Here is a 21739-nt window from a genome sequence, read left to right as displayed (position 1 = left end):
CCTACGGAGGAAGCCAAGAGTGCGATTGGCTTCGTTTGTTACGTTTGTTATGTGCGCTGACCAATTAAGTGTGTTAGAAAATGTGATGCCGAGATATTTATACGATTGAACAGATGCTATTTCAGGTGCACTAATTTCGTACTTGAAGGGTTGATAGTTTTGACGCCGATGGAAAGAAAGCAATGACGTTTTGTTAGTGTTTAAGGACATTAACCAAGTGTTGCACCAAGCTTCAACACGTTTAAGGTCGTCTTGAAGTAAGCGAGAGTCCGAGGTGTTATGGATGGGGCGGTAGATAACACAGTCGTCTGCAAATGAGACGATGTGAGAAGTGATATTATTAGGCAGGTCGTTAATATTGATTATAAAAAGCAAAGGCCCAAGCACAGTGCCTTGGGGGACACCGGAAAGGACCGGGGAGCAAGATGACGAAAGTTTATTAGCATACACAAATTGTTTCCGGTTAGTGAGAAAATTGCGTATCCAATCTAATGCAAGGGGGTTAATGTGTAAGCTTGAAAGTTTAAGTAGAAGTCTTTGATGGGGAACCTTGTCGAATGCCTTTTCAAAATCCAAAAACAGAGCGTCCACCGGAATGTTTAAATCGAGATTAGAGCTTATGTCGTAAATGAATAAAGCGAGTTGAGTATCACATGATTGCCCTTTGCGAAACCCATGCTGATTAGGATGAAAAAAAGTGACAGATATCAGGAATTTTACTATGTGAGAGTAAAGCACATGCTCCATTAGTTTTGAACAAACGCTAGTTAGTGAAATGGGACGATAACTAGAACGTAAAGATTTAGGACCTTTTTTCGGGACTGGAACAACCTTGCCTACTCTCCAATCTTCCGGCACCACTCCTGATGACAATGATTGCTGGAAAATATGGCATAAAATCACACTGACAGTGTTTTTCGTATGTTTTAGTACCTTGGTGTTAATGCCATCGACACCTGCAGAAGATGAAAGCCTTAATGAGTCAATGATTTTCACAATACCGGGAGGAATAAAAGTGATCTCAGGCATAACAGTGTGATCGTAATGGGGAAAATCTGGTAAATTGTTAGCAGGTTCTTGTGTGAAAACAGAAGTGAATGCACGGTTTAGTTCTTCAGCTGTTTGACTTGCAGGAATCGGGCGATTGCAGTGATCGTGTAATTGTAATGGTTGCGAGCGTTTAGGGTTTATAGTGCTCCAAAATTTTTTAGGGTCATTTTTTAACATGGTTGGCAAAACTGATGAATAGAAAATACGCTTTGTTTTGTTAGCAAGTGACTCACTCCTTTTCCGCAGTGTAATACTTTTTCCATGAGCATTCGTTGTTAATTCGTTTAGCAGTGCGAAAGAGTCTATTCTTTATGTTGTTGAGACGTTTCAGCGTGCGGTTGAACCATGGCGATGATTGTTTATCGGTTACAGTGATAGTGGGTATGTACGTCTTTATCAGCTCATGCATTTTATCCTTGAAAAGTAACCAGTTAGTCTCAGCGGAACGTTTAGAAAGGTCCTCAAGAAGCCAGACGGAAAATTCCTCAAGTGCAGTATTGATTGCGCAATAGTTTCCTTTGTCATATAATGTTATTGTTTTCATTATTGTTGTTGTACCCGGTAGATGGCAATGAAACGAACCGTGCATGATGGAATGGTCACTAAGACCTGGTAAAGATGTGAGCGAAGAGAGCTTATCGGAGTCAGAGGTAAGGATCAGATCGAGTGTATTAGACGAATTGCTGCTATGACGTGTTGTTTGGGCGACTACTTGCGTTAGTCCAAAGGTTCGACACGTGTTTACGAAGTCACTTTCAATGTTATTCTTTTATAGTGTTTTGGCGAGATTAGACCAGGTAATAGCAGGAAAGTTAAGGTCTCCGAACAGCAGAATAGGTGACTGACGGTGCGTTGCAGATACGCATTGAAGAACTGCGTGGAATTCGGCGACAAAAGAAGCGTTGGCGTCGGGGGGGGCAATAACAGGCGCCGATTATTATAGGCGGGTAAGAGGCATTGGAAATAACAAATATAATTTCTAGAGGCGATGATATTTTAATTCGATGCATTGGAGATTTCGGTGGGCTCCTATCAGTACGCCACCCCCATGCTTGTCGGTTCGATCCCGCCGGAAAATATTTAAGTCGGAAGAAACCGAGAGAATATCAGAGTCGGTGATTGATGATGTGAGCCTGGACTCTGTTGTGTGAATTATATTGCTGAGAGGATCAAGTTTAGGCAAAAGGCTTCTGATATTAGTATATATAAAGGATAAGTAAGAACGGCAAGGTTTCAGACAAGTGTTTCCTACGTGTGTAAAGGGTGGGGGACAACCATCTGATTACTGCTGTCGAAAGTGTAAGTTTTCTTTCCGATGGTTAGTTTGTCATGTCTGAGTTTGAATTTAGTTTCTTCCTGTGCCTTCGCGAATTCCACAAGGCGCTTTCTAGCGGCAAGAGTACTTGGGCAGTAGTCCTCAGAAATACTGTAACTTGTGCCTTTCAGTTTTTTGGCACATGAAAGAACCTTTTCTTTAACCTTAAAATGCGCAAATTTAACAATTATTGGTCGGTTTCGGTCCGCCCCAAACTTTCCCAGCCTGTGCGCTCTCTCGATATCTAGGGGAGCAAGAGTGGTGTCTAACTGCTCGCTGCAGTGTTCGATAATAAGGGTCTCTGACTGCGCCCACGTTTCCCGTTCGTCATCTTTATGGCCAAAAAAACCAGGTTTGATCTGCGCGACCTGTCGTCCGAATCATCAAGTCTGCTTTTAATAGCAGCAACCTGCTCAGAGTTCTGTTCGGAGAGCGCCTGTACTTCGTTCACTTGTTTCTTTACAGCTGTTATCGATGAACAGTCGGCTTCAATTTTTGCCAGTCGGTTTTTAATTTCTTCAAATGCTTTGTCACTTTGGGAAAGCCTGACGCGGATAGCCTTCATTTCTGCGAGAAGTGAGGCTTGGCCGGCTCGGATTTCGTCCAGTGCTTCGAAAATGCCATTTTCACCGGAACGAAGGGTGGGGGGACCGGGGTTTAGCTCAATATCGCCTGATAAGATTAGTAACTGCTTTATGACATGGTAACAATCAGAGGCAATATGAATGCAACACATTGGGCTTGGCAGCACCAGTAAACCAACATACCGCGTGCGTCGCGCAAATAAGCAGTATTGAGAATTTACCTGCAGCAAGAACAAGCGTCGAAGGTGAGAAGCGGTCGTCATGGTTGGGGTGCTGCCAAGCCCATTGAGCGCGGCGGTGGCTAGTGTCGCGTTTATACATCGGTCAGGTGGGGAGGAGGTTGATCGCTGGCGAATCATCATCGGAAGTAGCGGTGATAGACAGGGGGCGTTTCCATCCGGTAGTGGTGCCGGGCACTGGCGCAACGCTGTCGCTGACGTGGGGGTGGCGGGCGTGATGCAGTGCTGCCGCACATGTTGGGCACCGCGCCGTTCCGGCGTCCAGGCCGGCATCCATGAGGGCCCTCCGGCATCCTTCCAGTCGTCGCAGTGGGCGTCGCACCGTGAAAGGCAGATGGACACCTGCAGCAAGAACAAGCGTCGAAGGTGAGAAGCGGTCGTCATGGTTGGGGTGCTGCCAAGCCCATAGAGCGCGGCGGTGGCTAGTGTCGCGTTTATACATCGGTCAGGTGGGGAGGAGGTTGATCGCTGGCGAATCATCATCGGAAGTAGCGGTGATAGACAGGGGGCGTTTCCATCCGGTAGTGGTGCCGGGCACTGGCGCAACGCTGTCGCTGATGTGGGGGTGGCGGGCGTGATGCAGTGCTGCCGCACATGTTGGGCACCGCGCCGTTCCGGCGTCCAGGCCGGCATCCATGAGGGCCCTCCGGCATCCTTCCAGTCGTCGCAGTGGGCGTCGCACCGTGAAAGGTGGTCATGGTTGGGGTGCTGCCAAGCCGATGTGTTCAGATCTAGCTCGTTTCTCTCTTAAACAGCTTTTGTCATTGTATTAAGCAGGAATACATGCTTTTCGCGCAGTTCTGAGAGAAAAAGATTTGACGCGTATCACACGAATACCTGTAAAACCAATTTGTTCAGATCTAGCTCCTTTCTTTAAAACAACTTCTCTCGTTGTATTAAGCACAAATACATGCTTTTCGCGCAGTTCTGAGAGAAAAAGTATTGACGCGTATAACATGAGCACATTTAAAACCGATGTGTTCAGATCTAGCTTCTTTCGCTCGTAAACAGCTTGTCTCGTTTTGTTCAGATCTTGTTCGTTTCGTTCTAAAACAGCTTCTCTCGTTGTATTAAGCACGAATACATGCTTTGCGCGCAGTTCTGAAAAAGTTTTGACGCGTATCACACGAGCACTTGTAAAACCGATGTGTTCAGTTCTAGCTCGTTTCGAACTTAAACAGCTTTTGTCATTGTATAAAGCACGAATACATGCTTTTCGCGCAGTTCTGAGAGAAAAAGATTTCACGCGTATTACACGAGCACTTGTAAAACCTTTGTGTTCAGATCTAGCTCCTTTCGCTCTAAAACAACTTCTCTCGTTGTATAAAGCACGAATACATGCTTTTCGCGCAGTTCTGAGAGAAAACGTTTTGACGCGTATCACACGAGCACATTTAAAACCGATGTGTTCATATCTAGCTCGTTTCGTTCGTAAACAGCATGTCTCGTTTTGTTCAGATCTTGTTCGTTTCGTTTTAAAACAGATTCTCTCGTTGTATTAAGTATGAATACATGCTTTGCGCGCAGTTCTTAATAAGTTTTGACGCGTATCACACGAATACCTGTAAAACCAATTTGTTCAGATCTAGCTCCTTTCTTTAAAACAAGTTCTCTCGTTGTATTAAGCACAAATACATGCTTTGCGCGCAGTTCTGAAAAAGTTTTGACGCGTATCACACGAGCACTTGTAAAACCGATGTGTTCATATCTAGCTCGTTTCGCTCTTAAACAGCTTTTGTCATTGTATTAAGCACGAATACGTGTTTTTCGCGCAGTTCTGAGAGAAAAAGTTTTGACGCGTATCACACGAGCACATTTAAAACCGATGTGTTCAGATCTAGCTCGTTTCGTTCGTAAACAGCATGTCTCGTTTTGTTCAGATCTTGTTCGTTTCGTTTTAAAACAAGTTCTCTCGTTGTATTAAGCACGAATACAAGCTTTGCGCGCAGTTCTGAAAAAGTTTTGACGCGTATCACACGAATACCTGTAAAACAAATTTGTTCAGATCTAGCTCCTTTCTTTAAAACAACTTCTCTCGTTGTATTAAGCACAAATACATGCTTTTCGCGCAGTTCTGAGAGAAGTATTGACGCGTATAACACGAGCACATTTAAAACCGATGTGTTCAGATCTAGCTTTTTTCGCTCGTAAACAGCTTGTCTCGTTTTGTTCAGATCTTGCTCGTTTCGTTCTAAAACAGCTTCTCTCGTTGTATTAAGCACGAATACATGCTTTGCGCGCAGTGCTGAAAAAGTTTTGACGCGTATCACACGAATACTTGTAAAACCGATGAGTTCAGATCTAGCTCCTTTCTTTAAAACAACTTCTCTTGTTGTATTAAGCACAAATACATGATTTTCGCACAGTTCTTAGAGAAAAAGTTTTGACGCGTATCACACGAGCACTTGTAAAACCGATGTGTTCAGATCTAGCTCGTTTCGCTCTTAAACAGCTTCTGTTAATGTATTAAGCACGAATACATGTTTTCGCGCAGTTCTGAGAGAAAAAGATTTGACGCGTATCACACGAGCACTTGTAAAACCGATGTGTTCAGATCTAGCTCCTTTCTTTGAAACCACTTCTCTCGTTGTATTAAGCACAAATACATGCTTTTCGCGCAGTTCTGAGAGAAAACGTTTTGACGCGTATCACACGAGCACTTGTAAAACCGATGTGTTCAGATCTAGCTCGTTTCGCTCTTAAACAGCTTTTGTCATTGTATTAAGCACGAATACATGTTTTTCGCGCAGTTCTGAGAGAAAAAGTTTTGACGCGCATCACACGAGCACATTTAAAACCGATGTGTTCAGATCTAGCTCCTTTTTTTAAAACAACTTCTATTCTTGTATTAAGCACGAATACATGCTTTTCGCGCAGTTCTGAGAGAAAAAGTTTTGACGCGTATCACACGAGCACTTGTAAAACCGATGTGTTCAGATCTAGCTCGTTTCGCCCTTAAACAGCTTTTGTCATTGTATAAAGCACGAATACATGCTTTTCGCGCAGTTCTGAGAGAAAAAGATTTCACGCGTATCACACGCGCACTTGTAAAACCGATGTGTTCAGATATAGCTCTTTTCGCTCTAAAACAACTTCTCTCGTTGTATAAAGCACGAATACATGTTTTTCGCGCAGTTCTGAGAGAAAAACTTTTGACGCGTACCACACGAGCACATTTAAAACCGATGTGTTCAGATCTAACTCGTTTCGTTCGTAAACAGCTTGTCTCGTTTTGTTCAGATCTTGTTCGTTTCGTTCTAAAACAGCTTCTCTCGTTGTATTAAGCACGAATACATGCTTTGCGCGTAGTGCTGAAAACGTTTTGACGCGTATCACACGAATACTTGTAAAACCGATGTGTTCAGATCTAGCTCCTTTCTTTAAAACAACTTCTCTTGTCGTATTAAGCACAAATACATGATTTTCGCACAGTTCTTAGAGAAAAAGTTTTGACGCGCATCACACGAGCACGTGTAAAACCGATGTGTTCAGATCTAGCTCGTTTCGCTCTTAAACAGCTTCTGTTATTGTATTAAGCACGAATACATGCTTTTCGCTCAGTTCTGAGATAAAAAGATTTGACGCGTATCACACGAGCACTTGTAAAACCGATGTGTTCAGATCTAGCTCGTTTCGCTCTTAAACAACTTTTGTCATTGTATTAAGCACGAATACATGCTTTTCGCGCAGTTCTGAGAGAAAAAGTTTTGACGCGTATCACACGAGCACTTGTAAAACCGATGTGCTCAGATCTAGCTCGTTTCGCCCTTAAACAGCTTTTGTCATTGTATAAAGCACGAATACATGCTTTTCGCGCAGTTCCGAGAGAAAAAGATTTCACGCGTATCACACGAGCACTTGTAAAACCGATGTGTTCAGATCTAGCTCGTTTCTCTCTTAAACAGCTTTTCTCATTGTATTAAGCACGAATACATGCTTTTGGCGCTGTTCTGAGAGAAAAAGATTTGACGCGTATGACACGAGCACTTGTAAAACCGATGTGTTCAGATCTAGCTACTTTCGCTCTAAAACAACTTCTTTCGTTGCATTAAGCACGAATTCACGCATTCGCGTAGTTGTGAGAGACAATTTTTGACGCTTATCACACGAACCCTTGCAAAATCGATGTGTTCAGATCCAGTTAGTTTCGATCTAAAACAGCTTCTTTCATTCTATTAAGCAGGAGTACGTGCTTTTCGCGCAGTTCTGAGAGAAAAAGTTTAGACGCCTGTCAAACGAGCACTTGTAAAACCGATGTGTTCAGATCTAGCTCGTTTCGCTCTTAAACAGCTTCTCTCGTTGTATTTACCACGAATACATGCTTTCGCGTCGTTGTGAGAGAAAATGTTTGACGCTTATCACACGAACCGTTGCAAAACCGATTTGTTCAGATCCAGATAGTTTCGATCTAAAACAGCTTCTCTCGTTGTATTAGGCACGAGTACATGCTTTGCGCGCAGTTCCGAGAAAGTTTTGAGGCATACCACACGAACACTTGTAAAACCGATGTGTTCAGATCTAGCTCGTTTCGCTCTTAAATAGCTTTTGTCATTGTATTAAGCACGAATACATGCTTTTCGCGCAGTTCTGAGAGAGAACGTTTTGACGCGTATCACACGAGCACTTGTAAAACCGATGTGTTCAGATCTAGCTCCTTTCCCTATAAAACAACTACCGTTGTATTAAGCATGAATACATGCTTTTCGCGCAGTTCTGAGAGAAAAAGTTTTGACGCGCATAACACGAGCACATTTAAAACGATGTGTTCAGATCTAGCTCGTTTCGCTCGTAAACAGCTTGTCTCGTTTTGTTCAGATCTTGTTCGTTTTGTTCTAAAACAGCTTCTCTCGTTGTATTAAGCACAAATACATGCTTTTCGCGCAGTTCTGAGAGAAAAAATTTTGACGCGTATCACACGAGCACTTGTAAAACCGATGTGTTCAGATCTAGCTTGTTTCGCTCTAAAACAACTTTTCTCGTATAAAGCACGAATACATGCCTTTCGCGCAGTTCTGAGAGAAAAAGATTTGACGCGTATCACACGAGCACTTGTAAAACCGATGTGTTCAGATCTAGCTCCTTTCTTTGAAACCACTTCTCTCGTTGTATTAAGCACAAATACATGCTTTTCGCGCAGTTCTGAGAGAAAAAGTTTTGACGCGTATCACACGAGCACTTGTAAAACCGATGTGTTCAGATCTAGCTCGTTTCGCTCTTAAACAGCTTTTGTCATTGTATTAAGCACGAATACATGCTTTTCGCGCAGTTCTGAGAGAAAAAGTTTTGACGCGTATCACACGAGCACTTGTAAAACCGATGTGTTCAGATCTAGCTCGTTTCGCCCTTAAACAGCTTTTGTCATTGTATAAAGCACGAATACATGCTTTTCGCGTAGTCTGAGAGAAAAAGATTTCACGCGTATCACACGAGCACTTGTAAAACCGATGTGTTCAGATCTAGCTCTTTTCGCTCAAAAACAACTTCTCTCGTTGTATAAAACACGAATACATGTTTTTCGCGCAGTTCTGAGAGAAAAACTTTTGACGCGTACCACACGAGCACATTTAAAACCGATGTGTTCAGATCTAGCTCGTTTCGTTCGTAAACAGCTTGTCTCGATTTGTTCAGATCTTGTTCGTTTCATTCTAAAACAGCTTCTCTCGTTGTATGAAGCACGAATACATGCTTTGCGTGCAGTTGTGAAAAATTTTTGACGCGTATCACACGAATACCTGTAAAACCAATTTGTTCAGATCTAGCTCCTCTCTTTAAAACAACTTCTCTCGTTGTATTAAGCACAAATACATTCTTTTCGCGCAGTTCTGAGAGAAAAAGTATTGACGCGTATAACACGAGCACATTTAAAACCGATGTGTTCAGATCTAGCTTTTCTCGCTCGTAATCAGCTTGTCTCGTTTTGTTCAGATCTTGTTCGTTTCGTTCTAAAACAGCTTCTCTCGTTGTATTAAGCACGAATACATGCTTTGCGCGCAGTGCTGAAAACGTTTTGACGCGTATCACACGAATACTTGTAAAACCGATGTGTTCAGATCTAGCTCCTTTCTTTAAAACAACTTCTCTTGTTGTATTAAGCACAAATACATGATTTTCGCACAGTTCTTAGAGAAAAAGTTTTGACGCGTATCACACGAGCACTTGTAAGACCGATGTTTTCAGATCTAGCTCGTTTTGCTCTTAAACAGCTTCTGTTATTGTATTAAGCACGAATACATGCTTTTCGCGCAGTTCTGAGAGAAAAAGATTTGACGCGTATCACACGAGCACTTGTAAACCCGATGTGTTCAGATCTAGCTCCTTTCGCTCTAAAACAACTTCTCTCGTTGTATAAAGCCCGAAGACATGCTTTTCGCGCAGTTCTGAGAAACAGTTTTGACGCGTATCACACGAGCACTTGTAAAACCGATGTGTTCAGATCTAGCTCGTTTCTCTCTTAAACAGCTTTTCTCATTGTATTAAGCACGAATACATGCTTTTGGCGCAGTTCTGAGAGAAAAGGATTTGACGCGTATGACACGAGCACTTGTAAAACCGATGTGTTCAGATCTAGCTACTTTCGCTCTAAAACAACGTCTTTCGTTGTATTAAGCACGAATTCATGCTTTCGCGTAGTTGTGAGAGAAAATTTTTGACGCTTATCACACGAACCCTTGCAAAATCGATGTGTTCAGATCCAGTTAGTTTCAATCTAAAACAGCTTCTTTCATTCTATTAAGCAGGAGTACATGCTTTTCGCGCAGTTCTGAGAGAAAAAGTTTAGACGCCTGTCAAACGAGCACTTGTAAAACCGATGTGTTCAGATCTAGCTCGTTTCGCTCTTAAACAGCTTCTCTCGTTGTATTTACCACGAATACATGCTTTCGCGTCGTTGTGAGAGAAAATGTTTGACGCTTATCACACGAACCGTTGCAAAACCGATGTGTTCAGATCCAGATAGTTTCGATCTAAAACAGCTTCTCTCGTTGTATTAGGCACGAGTACATGCTTTGCGCGCAGTTCCGAGAAAGTTTTGAGGCATACCACACGAACACTTGTAAAACCGATGTGTTCAGATCTAGCTCGTTTCGCTCTTAAACAGCTTTTGTCATTGTATTAAGCACGAATACATGCTTTTCGCGCAGTTCTGAGAGAGAACGTTTTGACGCGTATCACACGAGCACTTGTAAAACCGATGTGTTCAGATCTAGCTCCTTTCCCTATAAAACAACTCCCGTTGTATTAAGCATGAATACATGCTTTTCGCGCAGTTCTGAGAGAAAAAGTTTTGACGCGCATAACACGAGCACATTTAAAACGATGTGTTCAGATCTAGCTCGTTTCGCTCGTAAACAGCTTTTCTAGTTTTGTTCAGATCTTGTTCGTTTTGTTCTAAAACAGCTTCTCTCGTTGTATTAAGCACAAATACATGCTTTTCGCGCAGTTCTGAGAGAAAAAATTTTGACGCGTATCACACGAGCACTTGTAAAACCGATGTGTTCAGATCTAGCTCGTTTCGCTCTAAAACAACTTTTCTCGTATAAAGCATGAATACATGCCTTTCGCGCAGTTCTGAGAGAAAAAGATTTGACGCGTATCACACGAGCACTTGTAAAACCAATTTGTTCAGATCTAGCTCCTCTCTTTAAAACAACTTCTCTCGTTGTATTAAGCACAAATACATGCTTTTCGCGCAGTTCTGAGAGAAAAAGTATTGACGCGTATAACACGAGCACATTTAAAACCGATGTGTTCAGATCTAGTTTTTTTCGCTCGTAAACAGCTTGTCTCGTTTTGTTCAGATCTTGTTCGTTTCGTTCTAAAACAGCTTCTCTCGTTGTATTAAGCACGAATACATGCTTTGCGCGCAGTTCTGAAAAAGTTTTGACGCGTATCACACGAGCACTTGTAAAGCCGATGTGTTCAGATCTAGCTCGTTTCGAACTTAAAAATCTTTTGTCATTGTATAAAGCACGAATACATGCTTTTCGCGCAGTTCTAAGAGAAAAAGATTTCACGCGTACCACACGAGCACTTGTAAAACCGATGTGTTCAGATCTAGCTCCTTTCTTTAAAACAACTTCTCTCGTTGTATTAAGCACAAATACATGCTTTTCGCGCAGTTCTGAGAGAAGTATTGACGCGTATAACACGAGCACATTTAAAACCGATGTGTTCAGATCTAGCTTTTTTCGCTCGTAAACAGCTTGTCTCGTTTTGTTCAGATCTTGCTCGTTTCGTTCTAAAACAGCTTCTCTCGTTGTATTAAGCACGAATACATGCTTTGCGCGCAGTGCTGAAAAAGTTTTGACGCGTATCACACGAATACTTGTAAAACCGATGAGTTCAGATCTAGCTCCTTTCTTTAAAACAACTTCTCTTGTTGTATTAAGCACAAATACATGATTTTCGCACAGTTCTTAGAGAAAAAGTTTTGACGCGTATCACACGAGCACTTGTAAAACCGATGTGTTCAGATCTAGCTCGTTTCGCTCTTAAACAGCTTCTGTTATTGTATTAAGACCGAATACATGTTTTCGCGCAGTTCTGAGAGAAAAAGATTTGACGCGTATCACACGAGCACTTGTAAAACCGATGTGTTCAGATCTAGCTCCTTTCTTTGAAACCACTTCTCTCGTTGTATTAAGCACAAATACATGCTTTTCGCGCAGTTCTGAGAGAAAACGTTTTGACGCGTATCACACGAGCACTTGTAAAACCGATGTGTTCAGATCTAGCTCGTTTCGCTCTTAAACAGCTTTTGTCATTGTATTAAGCACGAATACATGCTTTTCGCGCAGTTCTGAGAGAAAAAGATTTCACGCGTATCACACGCGCACTTGTAAAACCGATGTGTTCAGATATATCTCTTTTCGCTCTGAAACAACTTCTCTCGTTGTATAAAGCACGAATACATGTTTTTCGCGCAGTTCTGAGAGAAAAACTTTTGACGCGTACCACACGAGCACATTTAAAACCGATGTGTTCAGATCTAGCTCGTTTCGTTCGTAAACAGCTTGTCTCGTTTTGTTCAGATCTTGTTCGTTTCGTTCTAAAACAGCTTCTCTCGTTGTATTAAGCACGAATACATGCTTTGCGCGTAGTGCTGAAAACGTTTTGACGCGTATCACACGAATACTTGTAAAACCGATGTGTTCAGATCTAGCTCCTTTCTTTAAAACAACTTCTCTTGTCGTATTAAGCACAAATACATGATTTTCGCACAGTTCTTAGAGAAAAAGTTTTGACGCGCATCACACGAGCACGTGTAAAACCGATGTGTTCAGATCTAGCTCGTTTCGCTCTTAAACAGCTTCTGTTATTGTATTAAGCACGAATACATGCTTTTCGCTCAGTTCTGAGATAAAAAGATTTGACGCGTATCACACGAGCACTTGTAAAACCGATGTGTTCAGATCTAGCTCGTTTCGCTCTTAAACAGCTTTTGTCATTGTATTAAGCACGAATACATGCTTTTCGCGCAGTTCTGAGAGAAAAAGTTTTGACGCGTATCACACGAGCACTTGTAAAACCGATGTGCTCAGATCTAGCTCGTTTCGCCCTTAAACAGCTTTTGTCATTGTATAAAGCACGAATACATGCTTTTCGCGCAGTTCCGAGAGAAAAAGATTTCACGCGTATCACACGAGCACTTGTAAAACCGATGTGTTCAGATCTAGCTCCTTTCGCTCTAAAACAACTTCTCTCGTTGTATAAAACACGAATACATGTTTTTCGCGCAGTTCTGAGAGAAAAACTTTTGACGCGTACCACACGAGCACATTTAAAACCGATGTGTTCAGATCTAGCTTGTTTCATTCGTAAACAGCTTGTCTCGTTTTGTTCAGATCTTGTTCGTTTCGTTCTAAAACAGCTTCTCTCGTTCTATTAAGCACGAATACATGCTTTGCGCGCAGTGCTGAAAACGTTTTGACGCGTATCACACGAATACTTGTAAAACCGATGTGTTCAGATCTAGCTCCTTTCTTTAAAACAACTTCTCTTGTTGTATTAAGCACAAATACACGATTTTCGCACAGTTCTTAGAGAAAAAGTTTTGACGCGTATCACACGAGCACTTGTAAGACCGATGTTTTCAGATCTAGCTCGTTTTGCTCTTAAACAGCTTCTGTTATTGTATTAAGCACGAATACATGCTTTTCGCGCAGTTCTGAGAGAAAATGATTTGACGCGTATCACACGAGCACTTGTAAACCCGATGTGTTCAGATCTAGCTCCTTTCGCTCTAAAACAACTTCTCTCGTTGTATAAAGCACGAAGACATGCTTTTCCCGCAGTTCTGAGAGAAACAGTTTTGACGCGTATCACACGAGCACTTGTAAAACCGATGTGTTCAGATCTAGCTCGTTTCTCTCTTAAACAGCTTTTCTCATTGTATTAAGCACGAATACATGCTTTTGGCGCTGTTCTGAGAGAAAAAGATTTGACGCGTATGACACGAGCACTTGTAAAACCGATGTGTTCAGATCTAGCTACTTTCGCTCTAAAACAACTTCTTTCGTTGCATTAAGCACGAATTCATGCTTTCGCGTAGTTGTGAGAGAAAATTTTTGACGCTTATCACACGAACCCTTGCAAAATCGATGTGTTCAGATCCAGTTAGTTTCGATCTAAAACAGCTTCTTTCATTCTATTAAGCAGGAGTACGTGCTTTTCGCGCAGTTCTGAGAGAAAAAGTTTAGACGCCTGTCAAACGAGCACTTGTAAAACCGATGTGTTCAGATCTAGCTCGTTTCGCTCTTAAACAGGTTCTCTCGTTGTATTTACCACGAATACATGCTTTCGCGTCGTTGTGAGAGAAAATGTTTGACGCTTATCACACGAACCGTTGCAAAACCGATGTGTTCAGATCCAGATAGTTTCGATCTAAAACAGCTTCTCTCGTTGTATTAGGCACGAGTACATGCTTTGCGCGCAGTTCCGAGAAAGTTTTGAGGCATACCACACGAACACTTGTAAAACCGATGTGTTCAGATCTAGCTCGTTTCGCTCTTAAATAGCTTTTGTCATTGTATTAAGCACGAATACATGCTTTTCGCGCAGTTCTGAGAGAGAACGTTTTGACGCGTATCACACGAGCACTTGTAAAACCGATATGTTCAGATCTAGCTCCTTTCCCTATAAAACAACTCCCGTTGTATTAAGCATGAATACATGCTTTTCGCGCAGTTCTGAGAGAAAAAGTTTTGACGCGCATAACACGAGCACATTTAAAACGATGTGTTCAGATCTAGCTCGTTTCGCTCGTAAACAGCTTGTCTCGTTTTGTTCAGATCTTGTTCGTTTTGTTCTAAAACAGCTTCTCTCGTTGTATTAAGCACAAATACATGCTTTTTGCGCAGTTCTGAGAGAAAAAATTTTGACGCGTATCACACGAGCACTTGTAAAACCGATGTGTTCAGATCTAGCTTGTTTCGCTCTAAAACAACTTTTCTCGTATAAAGCACGAATACATGCCTTTCGCGCAGTTCTGAGAGAAAAAGATTTGACGCGTATCACACGAGCACTTGTAAAACCGATGTGTTCAGATCTAGCTCCTTTCGCTCTAAAACAGCTTCTCTCGTTGTATAAAGCACGAATACATGCTTTTCGCGCAGTTCTGAGAGAAAAAGATTTGACGCGTATCACACGAGCACTTGTAAAACCGATGTGTTCAGATCTAGCTCCTTTCTTTGAAACCACTTCTCTCGTTGTATTAAGCACAAATACATGCTTTTCGCGCAGTTCTGAGAGAAAAAGTTTTGACGCGTATCACACGAGCACTTGTAAAACCGATGTGTTCAGATCTAGCTCGTTTCGCTCTTAAACAGCTTTTGTCATTGTATTAAGCACGAATACATGCTTTTCGCGCAGTTCTGAGAGAAAAAGTTTTGAGGCATACCACACGAACACTTGTAAAACCGATGTGTTCAGATCTAGCTCGTTTCGCTCTTAAATAGCTTTTGTCATTGTATTAAGCACAAATACATGCTTTTCGCGCAGTTCTGAGAGAAAAAGTATTGACGCGTATAATACGAGCACATTTAAAACCGATGTGTTCAGATCTAGTTTTTTTCGCTCGTAAACAGCTTGTCTCGTTTTGTTCAGATCTTGTTCGTTTCGTTCTAAAACAGCTTCTCTCGTTGTATTAAGCACGAATACATGCTTTGCGCGCAGTTCTGAAAAAGTTTTGACGCGTATCACACGAGCACTTGTAAAGCCGATGTGTTCACATCTAGCTCGTTTCGAACTTAAAAATCTTTTGTCATTGTATAAAGCACGAATACATGCTTTTCGCGCAGTTCTAAGAGAAAAAGATTTCACGCGTATCTCACGAGCACTTGTAAAACCGATGTGTTCAGATCTAGCTCCTTTCGCTCTAAAACAACTTCTCTCGTTGTATAAAGCACGAATACATGCTTTTCGCGCAGTTCTGAGAGAAAAAGTTTTGACGCGTATCACACGAGCACATTTAAAACCGATGTGTTCAGATCTAGCTCGTTTCGTTCGTAAACAGCATGTCTCGTTTTGTTCAGATCTTGTTCGTTTCGTTTTAAAACAGGTTCTCTCGTTGTATTAAGCACGAATACATGCTTTGCGCGCAGTTCTGAAAAAGTTTTGACGCGTATCACACGAATACCTGTAAAACAAATTTGTTCAGATCTAGCTCCTTTCTTTAAAACAACTTCTCTCGTTGTATTAAGCACAAATACATGCTTTTCGCGCAGTTCTGAGAGATGTATTGACGCGTATAACACGAGCACATTTAAAACCGATGTGTTCAGATCTAGCTTTTTTCGCTCGTAAACAGCTTGTCTCGTTTTGTTCAGATCTTGCTCGTTTCGTTCTAAAACAGCTTCTCTCGTTGTATTAAGCACGAATACATGCTTTGCGCGCAGTGCTGAAAAAGTTTTGACGCGTATCACACGAATACTTGTAAAACCGATGAGTTCAGATCTAGCTCCTTTCTTTAAAACAACTTCTCTTGTTGTATTAAGCACAAATACATGATTTTCGCACAGTTCTTAGAGAAAAAGTTTTGACGCGTATCACACGAGCACTTGTAAAACCGATGTGTTCAGATCTAGCTCGTTTCGCTCTTAAACAGCTTCTGTTATTGTATTAAGCACGAATACATGTTTTCGCGCAGTTCTGAGAGAAAAAGATTTGACGCGTATCACACGAGCACTTGTAAAACCGATGTGTTCAGATCTAGCTCCTTTCTTTGAAACCACTTCTCTCGTTGTATTAAGCACAAATACATGCTTTTCGCGCAGTTCTGAGAGAAAACGTTTTGACGCGTATCACACGAGCACTTGTAAAACCGATGTGTTCAGATCTAGCTCGTTTCGCTCTTAAACAGCTTTTGTCATTGTATTAAGCACGAATACATGCTTTTCGCGCAGTTCTGAGAGAAAAAGTTTTGACGCGCATCACACGAGCACTTGTAAAACCGATGTGTTCAGATCTAGCTCGTTTCGCCCTTAAACAGCTTTTGTCATTGTATAAAGCACGAATACATGCTTTTCGCGCAGTTCTGAGAGAAAAAGATTTCACGCGTATCACACGCGCACTTGTAAAACCGATGTGTTCAGATATAGCTCTTTTCGCTCTGAAACAACTTCTCTCGTTGTATAAAGCACGAATACATGTTTTTCGCGCAGTTCTGAGAGAAAAACTTTTGACGCGTACCACACGAGCACATTTAAAACCGATGTGTTCAGATCTAGCTCGTTTCGTTCGTAAACAGCTTGTCTCGTTTTGTTCAGATCTTGTTCGTTTCGTTCTAAAACAGCTTCTCTCGTTGTATTAAGCACGAATACATGCTTTGCGCGTAGTGCTGAAAACGTTTTGACGCGTATCACACGAATACTTGTAAAACCGATGTGTTCAGATCTAGCTCCTTTCTTTAAAACAACTTCTCTTGTTGTATTAAGCACAAATACATGATTTTCGCACAGTTCTTAGAGAAAAAGTTTTGACGCGTATCACACGAGCACTTGTAAAACCGATGTGTTCAGATCTAGCTCGTTTCGCTCTTAAACAGCTTCTGTTATTGTATTAAGCACGAATACATGTTTTCGCGCAGTTCTGAGAGAAAAAGATTTGACGCGTATCACACGAGCACTTGTAAAACCGATGTGTTCAGATCTAGCTCCTTTCTTTGAAACCACTTCTCTCGTTGTATTAAGCACAAATACATGCTTTTCGCGCAGTTCTGAGAGAAAACGTTTTGACGCGTATCACACGAGCACTTGTAAAACCGATGTGTTCAGATCTAGCTCGTTTCGCTCTTAAACAGCTTTTGTCATTGTATTAAGCACGAATACATGCTTTTCGCGCAGTTCTGAGAGAAAAAGTTTTGACGCGCATCACACGAGCACTTGTAAAACCGATGTGTTCAGATCTAGCTCGTTTCGCCCTTAAACAGCTTTTGTCATTGTATAAAGCACGAATACATGCTTTTCGCGCAGTTCTGAGAGAAAAAGATTTCACGCGTATCACACGCGCACTTGTAAAACCGATGTGTTCAGATATAGATCTTTTCGCTCTGAAACAACTTCTCTCGTTGTATAAAGCACGAATACATGTTTTTCGCGCAGTTCTGAGAGAAAAACTTTTGACGCGTACCACACGAGCACATTTAAAACCGATGTGTTCAGATCTAGCTCGTTTCGTTCGTAAACAGCTTGTCTCGTTTTGTTCAGATCTTGTTCGTTTCGTTCTAAAACAGCTTCTCTCGTTGTATTAAGCACGAATACATGCTTTGCGCGTAGTGCTGAAAACGTTTTGACGCGTATCACACGAATACTTGTAAAACCGATGTGTTCAGATCTAGCTCCTTTCTTTAAAACAACTTCTCTTGTCGTATTAAGCACAAATACATGATTTTCGCACAGTTCTTAGAGAAAAAGTTTTGACGCGCATCACACGAGCACGTGTAAAACCGATGTGTTCAGATCTAGCTCGTTTCGCTCTTAAACAGCTTCTGTTATTGTATTAAGCACGAATACATGCTTTTCGCTCAGTTCTGAGATAAAAAGATTTGACGCGTATCACACGAGCACTTGTAAAACCGATGTGTTCAGATCTAGCTCGTTTCGCTCTTAAACAGCTTTTGTCATTGTATTAAGCACGAATACATGCTTTTCGCGCAGTTCTGAGAGAAAAAGTTTTGACGCGTATCACACGAGCACTTGTAAAACCGATGTGCTCAGATCTAGCTCGTTTCGCCCTTAAACAGCTTTTGTCATTGTATAAAGCACGAATACATGCTTTTCGCGCAGTTCCGAGAGAAAAAGATTTCACGCGTATCACACGAGCACTTGTAAAACCGATGTGTTCAGATCTAGCTCCTTTCGCTCTAAAACAACTTCTCTCGTTGTATAAAACACGAATACATGTTTTTCGCGCAGTTCTGAGAGAAAAACTTTTGACGCGTACCACACGAGCACATTTAAAACCGATGTGTTCAGATCTAGCTTGTTTCATTCGTAAACAGCTTGTCTCGTTTTGTTCAGATCTTGTTCGTTTCGTTCTAAAACAGCTTCTCTCGTTCTATTAAGCACGAATACATGCTTTGCGCGCAGTGCTGAAAACGTTTTGACGCGTATCACACGAATACTTGTAAAACCGATGTGTTCAGATCTAGCTCCTTTCTTTAAAACAACTTCTCTTGTTGTATTAAGCACAAATACACGATTTTCGCACAGTTCTTAGAGAAAAAGTTTTGACGCGTATCACACGAGCACTTGTAAGACCGATGTTTTCAGATCTAGCTCGTTTTGCTCTTAAACAGCTTCTGTTATTGTATTAAGCACGAATACATGCTTTTCGCGCAGTTCTGAGAGAAAATGATTTGACGCGTATCACACGAGCACTTGTAAACCCGATGTGTTCAGATCTAGCTCCTTTCGCTCTAAAACAACTTCTCTCGTTGTATAAAGCACGAAGACATGCTTTTCCCGCAGTTCTGAGAGAAACAGTTTTGACGCGTATCACACGAGCACTTGTAAAACCGATGTGTTCAGATCTAGCTCGTTTCTCTCTTAAACAGCTTTTCTCATTGTATTAAGCACGAATACATGCTTTTGGCGCTGTTCTGAGAGAAAAAGATTTGACGCGTATGACACGAGCACTTGTAAAACCGATGTGTTCAGATCTAGCTACTTTCGCTCTAAAACAACTTCTTTCGTTGCATTAAGCACGAATTCATGCTTTCGCGTAGTTGTGAGAGAAAATTTTTGACGCTTATCACACGAACCCTTGCAAAATCGATGTGTTCAGATCCAGTTAGTTTCGATCTAAAACAGCTTCTTTCATTCTATTAAGCAGGAGTACGTGCTTTTCGCGCAGTTCTGAGAGAAAAAGTTTAGACGCCTGTCAAACGAGCACTTGTAAAACCGATGTGTTCAGATCTAGCTCGTTTCGCTCTTAAACAGGTTCTCTCGTTGTATTTACCACGAATACATGCTTTCGCGTCGTTGTGAGAGAAAATGTTTGACGCTTATCACACGAACCGTTGCAAAACCGATGTGTTCAGATCCAGATAGTTTCGATCTAAAACAGCTTCTCTCGTTGTATTAGGCACGAGTACATGCTTTGCGCGCAGTTCCGAGAAAGTTTTGAGGCATACCACACGAACACTTGTAAAACCGATGTGTTCAGATCTAGCTCGTTTCGCTCTTAAATAGCTTTTGTCATTGTATTAAGCACGAATACATGCTTTTCGCGCAGTTCTGAGAGAGAACGTTTTGACGCGTATCACACGAGCACTTGTAAAATCGATGTGTTCAGATCTAGCTCCTTTCCCTATAAAACAACTCCCGTTGTATTAAGCATGAATACATGCTTTTCGCGCAGTTCTGAGAGAAAAAGTTTTGACGCGCATAACACGAGCACATTTAAAACGATGTGTTCAGATCTAGCTCGTTTCGCTCGTAAACAGCTTGTCTCGTTTTGTTCAGATCTTGTTCGTTTTGTTCTAAAACAGCTTCTCTCGTTGTATTAAGCACAAATACATGCTTTTCGCGCAGTTCTGAGAGAAAAAATTTTGACGCGTATCACACGAGCACTTGTAAAACCGATGTGTTCAGATCTAGCTTGTTTCGCTCTAAAACAACTTTTCTCGTATAAAGCACGAATACATGCCTTTCGCGCAGTTCTGAGAGAAAAAGATTTGACGCGTATCACACGAGCACTTGTAAAACCGATGTGTTCAGATCTAGCTCCTTTCGCTCTAAAACAACTTCTCTCGTTGTATAAAGCACGAATACATGCTTTTCGCGCAGTTCTGAGAGAAAAAGATTTGACGCGTATCACACGAGCACTTGTAAAACCGATGTGTTCAGATCTAGCTCCTTTCTTTGAAACCACTTCTCTCGTTGTATTAAGCACAAATACATGCTTTTCGCGCAGTTCTGAGAGAAAAAGTTTTGACGCGTATCACACGAGCACTTGTAAAACCGATGTGTTCAGATCTAGCTCGTTTCGCTCTTAAACAGCTTTTGTCATTGTATTAAGCACGAATACATGCTTTTCGCGCAGTTCTGAGAGAAAAAGTTTTGACGCGTATCACACGAGCACTTGTAAAACCGATGTGTTCAGATCTAGCTCGTTTCGCCCTTAAACAGATTTTGTCATTGTATAAAGCACGAATACATGTTTTTCGCGCAGTTCTGAGAGAAAAACTTTTGACGCGTACCTCACGAGCACATTTAAAACCGATGTGTTCAGATCTAGCTCGTTTCGTTCGTAAACAGCTTGTCTCGTTTTGTTCAGATCTTGTTCGTTTCATTCTAAAACAGCTTCTCTCGTTGTATGAAGCACGAATACATGCTTTGCGCGCAGTTGTGAAAAATTTTTGACGCGTATCACACGAATACCTGTAAAACCAATTTGTTCAGATCTAGCTCCTCTCTTTAAAACAACTTCTCTCGTTGTATTAAGCACAAATACATGCTTTTCGCGCAGTTCTGAGAGAAAAAGTTTAGACACCTGTCAAACGAGCACTTGTAAAACCGATGTGTTCAGATCTAGCTCGTTTCGCTCTTAAACAGGTTCTCTCGTTGTATTTACCACGAATACATGCTTTCGCGTCGTTGTGAGAGAAAATGTTTGACGCTTATCACACGAACCGTTGCAAAACCGATGTGTTCAGATCCAGATAGTTTCGATCTAAAACAGCTTCTCTCGTTGTATTAGGCACGAGTACATGCTTTGCGCGCAGTTCCGAGAAAGTTTTGAGGCATACCACACGAACACTTGTAAAACCGATGTGTTCAGATCTAGCTCGTTTCGCTCTTAAATAGCTTTTGTCATTGTATTAAGCACGAATACATGCTTTTCGCGCAGTTCTGAGAGAGAACGTTTTGACGCGTATCACACGAGCACTTGTAAAACCGATGTGTTCAGATCTAGCTCCTTTCCCTATAAAACAACTCCCGTTGTATTAAGCATGAATACATGCTTTTCGCGCAGTTCTGAGAGAAAAAGTTTTGACGCGCATAACACGAGCACATTTAAAACAATGTGTTCAGATCTAGCTCGTTTCGCTC

Source organism: Amblyomma americanum, chromosome 4 (assembly GCF_052857255.1).
Source record: "Amblyomma americanum isolate KBUSLIRL-KWMA chromosome 4, ASM5285725v1, whole genome shotgun sequence".
In the NCBI taxonomy this organism is placed as follows: Eukaryota; Metazoa; Arthropoda; class Arachnida; order Ixodida; family Ixodidae; genus Amblyomma; species Amblyomma americanum.
The sequence above is the reverse complement of the archived record's forward strand: the minus strand, read 5'-3'. Positions refer to the sequence as shown.